At 37.0% G+C, this 4,235-nt stretch overlaps 1 pseudogene; it reads left to right on the top strand.

Annotated features, from left to right (window-relative positions):
* Nucleotides 1-3,747: 3,747 nt before the first annotated feature.
* LOC116217580 (U2 spliceosomal RNA) lies at nucleotides 3,748-3,919 on the top strand (annotated as a pseudogene).
* The last annotated feature ends 316 nt before the right edge of the window (nucleotides 3,920-4,235 follow it).

Below are 4,235 nucleotides of genomic sequence, written 5' to 3'. Positions count from 1 at the left end.
TGGTCTCTTGTTCTGAATGGATACTAGAAAGTCCTAAGAAAGGACAGGGAATAGGAATGCAGTAAACTAACAAGAGAAGTTACTGTGCAGAGTACATTATAGTGTTGTAAATGCTGCCCTGGAAGGACTCGTTCATGATTGCTCAAGAAAAAGAATGGGTCTTTCTTCCTGGGTGAGAAGTGTTTAATGGCACTGAAATTGTTTAGTTAATTAAGAACTCTTTATGGCAGGAAGTTGTTGTTCTTCCTAACATTGCTCGTAATATAGCAAGTTATTGATTTTTGTTCACATTCAGAAATTAAGATCTCATTTATACCTAGAGAATAATAACTGATGTCCGGATAGCACTCCCTTCATTACATATGTTATATACCCTTATCTCACTTTGCTATAAACCTGCAGTAGTTTCATCAAATTAATGGATTTTCTTCTACTTACACAAGAACAATTAATGCAATCTTGCCAGAAAATAAGACCAACCATGAAAATGTTAATATGGCTTTTCTAGTTACAAGGAAATTGTGAAGTGGATGTTTTTGGAGAAAGGCCATTCTGATTTCTCCTCTGGTGATAAAGGGTATAAGTTTATTCACATCCTATTTTTCAGTTTTGATTCAAAACCAATGAACTCTCATTAAAACTCCCCAGCTTGAAATAAATAAATACAATTTTTCCATACAATAAGTGAGCTCAAGATTTGTGAAAGAAATTATTCTTCTGCTCTCATGATTGAGCCACCTTGATGCTGGCTGCTGGGAGATACATTTGACAGCAGTATCACTGATTTGGCTGCCAGAACTGAAGATGCCAGGATTGGTGAAATACGTTTGGTTGGATGCAAAGACTTGGACAAGGTTAGAGTTCCAGTCTGTCTTGCTCCTCAGGGCTGTGGGAATAAGATCCCAAAGGGGTCATCATTGATCTTGGATAATCCTTCAGCACTGGGGAAAAGACTCATTCCTGTTCTGAACTCTGTAGCTTTGATACAAAAAATGGCAAAATTGCAATTAGGCAGTGAAGAGCAAATCCTCATAGTTGGAAATATTTTTTCTGTAACTTTTTTGGTTTTAGATGAGTGACTTTTTCAGAGTCCTTAAAAAGCTGTTGATGAAACTGATAGTTATGACTTGTCAGGGGAAAGGTAGCTTCCTATTAACATGCTTGACAACGATACTGAGTGCTGATGAGATTATTAAAGGTAGTATCTCCATACAAAGAAAAATGGGCAAATACCAAAACTGAAGTAATATCTATTCACTCTTAAATGAAATTCCAGGAAGAATCCTCTTGTTGAATTTTGTGAAAATATGGCATACTAGTCAGGGAGTATACTGACTGACATGCTTAAAGGTTAGATGTTGCCATCATTTGTATTTCCTTTAATGAATTAATTTTATAAGCATTTTTTAATGAATTAATTTTAAAAGTATTTTTTCTTATTCTGATAGTTATTAAAATACTTTCCTGGAGCCAGATTGAGCCTGGAGTTACTATAGATCTATTTTTATTTTCCTTGAGACAGGGATTTTAATTTTGAATATGCAGAGATATCATTTATATTATATTATCAAGTGCAGGAAACTGAGTCTTCTTACTAAAAATCTTGAATGCAAACAGAACTCTTTTATAAAGCAAAGAGTCACAGAACTTCGAAAACAAAACAAAATAAAACAACAACAACAAAAAAGAAAATGCACTCTTCATTTCCGTCTTCAAAACAATCCACTTTACATGTAACACAATCAGTGCAGGAAGGAAAAATGTTAAGAAGAGTGACATGGATATACTGTGAAATACTGTAAAAAAAAGGGTTTTTGCTGTGACTTTTTAGTTTTATTTTATGTACATCAGCAAAAAGGCTGAGGTATGACTGCTCAAGTAAACTATAGTTCTTCTGCACATTATTCTTCTTGAGATTCTGACAACGTAAAATTATCATATTTAATTCAGATAGTGTAAACACCAACACAGAGATTACAGTAAAAGGAAAGCTACTGTGCTATACTACAGGATGAGCAAACTAGCTATCTGCTCCATCTCAGGCAGATTTAAACTAAATTTGTGAAATACATATTGTTCATAATGTGCATAATTAATGTAATTAATATTGAAATTGATTTAAATCCTTTGTTATGCTTTGTGCTTAATGATATTTTTATAGCAGATAAAGGTTTTTAACTCATGTTCTGAAGAAAATTTTGTCTCTATCTCAGATTTTCTATAGTATTATTATGCAAGAATCTTTGCATTATTCACCTGTTTTTCTCTGGAAGGATTAGAGAAATAAATTGCGTTCTGTATTATAGTGCATGAAATTAATTTCTCTTGTTACCATTTTGGCAGGGCCTTGCTGATCCTGCTCAGCCTCCTTCCCCATATCGAGACCAGGAGTCCCATGTCAGACCAGCCTTGCTCCACTGAAGCCTCTCCATTTTCTCCACCGTCTGCTTATGCTATGGATTCCCTGAGTTCTGACCCTTACCCATGAGCTAGCAATCCATCTTTCTCCTCAGGGTTTGCTGCTCTGATTTGTTTGTCTCTTCCTGCTTCCAGGAGAGGGGAGAAATCTGTCCATCCTTCTTCCTCCTCTGGGGCTGACGGTTCCTGCCCCAAATTGCTCAAGTTTTCATGCTGTCTCCAACTGCCAGGTGACCTGGATCCACCCTGCACTCCTACTGTCCCACTGCTGTGAAAGAACACAGGTTTTGTCCTTGGTGGATTTGGAAAGTCATCAGCAAAATGCCTATAAAGACTCTGTTCCGTCTTCAATGTGGCCTAATATAAGAAGAAAAAGAAACAAAACCAGTTTAAGAACAGAAAGAAAAGCTATGGATTACACTAACAGGGAGGTGTTCTTCATATATGTGCATACAGAAATATCCAAATGTTTCCACCTGTTTGCAAGGTCATCCCTAGAAAGGCTAATGTGGCTTAACAGTGGCAGGCAGTTCATTCAGTACTATGCAGCTGCTCTCTTCCCAGGTGGGATGAGGAGAGAATTGGAAAGGTGACAGTGTAAGAACTCATGGATTGTTTACTAGGTAAAGCAAAGGCTATGAAAATCAAGGAATTCATTCAATATGTCCTGTCAACAGGCAGATATCCAGCTACTTCCATGAAAGTAGGGCCCATGATGCAGAATTGTTTCTTTGAAAGATGCACCACCAAATGTCCCCCTCCTTCCTCCCTCTTTCCTACAGATTTTACTGCTGAGTTTTACATCATATGGTATAGATTATCTCTTTGGTTAGTTTAGGTCAGATAACAAGCTATGTTGATAAGTTCCTGTTTCCTCATTGGTGAAAGACTTTATAACTCATCTGGAGCCACGCCAGACCACCAAGAATGCTATGACCATGCTGTTTCTTTGAAGTTGCTTTCCTGAGTCTTCAGACAGTGCTGCATTATCTCATAGGTCTGGTATCCTGCTATTGATCTGGCCTGAGAGTAGGGCTTTTACACCTACATTTTATGCTTGTGTTTTACATGAGGAAAACCTCAAGTCTGAGAGGAAATTTCTATATTGTCCCATCCCTGGCTGTGTCCTGAGATCAGTGCTTGTGTCTATTTCAAGCTTTTCTATTTATAAATGCTGCTGGTTTAGCCTCTGTATAGTCTACCAGTGACTACACAGTGTGTCAGTCCACAAAGGAAATGGCATCTTTCTGAAAACTTTCCTAAAACCTATAATTTATGTTAACGTAGGTCCTTCTAACTCCAGAGATGGTTCTCTCAGTTACTTTGTCAGTTACTTTCAGGCCTTTTGGCTGAAATTGAATATATTATCTGTTCTTTTCAGTTTAATATCTGATACATCCTCAATGAAAAGACTTTATATTAAAACAGATTTTTGGTCTCAATTCTATTCTGTGGGATGGGTACCAAGAACTGTTGCTGGCAGCCCCACAGCACAACCAAATGAAGGCCTTGTTCAGAGCTCCAAGTCTCAGAATTCCCTTCCAATTCTTATGGTTCATGGATTATATGACTGAAAGCAGCCATACCTATCTGTAAATTACACAGATAAAAACAATCAGATTTCTGCAGACATAATGACAAGGTATCTTGAAAATGCTTGTATTTTTTTAAGTTTTAAATTATACTAATTTTTGAAGATAACTTATATCTGTGGTGATTTCGCATTGGTAGGTAAATCAGCTTTGTCACGACACTTTCTCATTCCCCCCCCCGAACAGAATAAAGGGAGAAAGTAGGATGAAAAATAAGCTTTCTGG

The sequence above is a fragment of the Meleagris gallopavo genome, chromosome Z, assembly GCF_905368555.1.
Source record: "Meleagris gallopavo chromosome Z, MGAL_WU_HG_1.1, whole genome shotgun sequence".
Taxonomy (NCBI): domain Eukaryota; kingdom Metazoa; phylum Chordata; class Aves; order Galliformes; family Phasianidae; genus Meleagris; species Meleagris gallopavo.
Note: the sequence above shows the minus strand (reverse complement) of the source record. Positions and strands in the feature narration are given on the sequence as shown.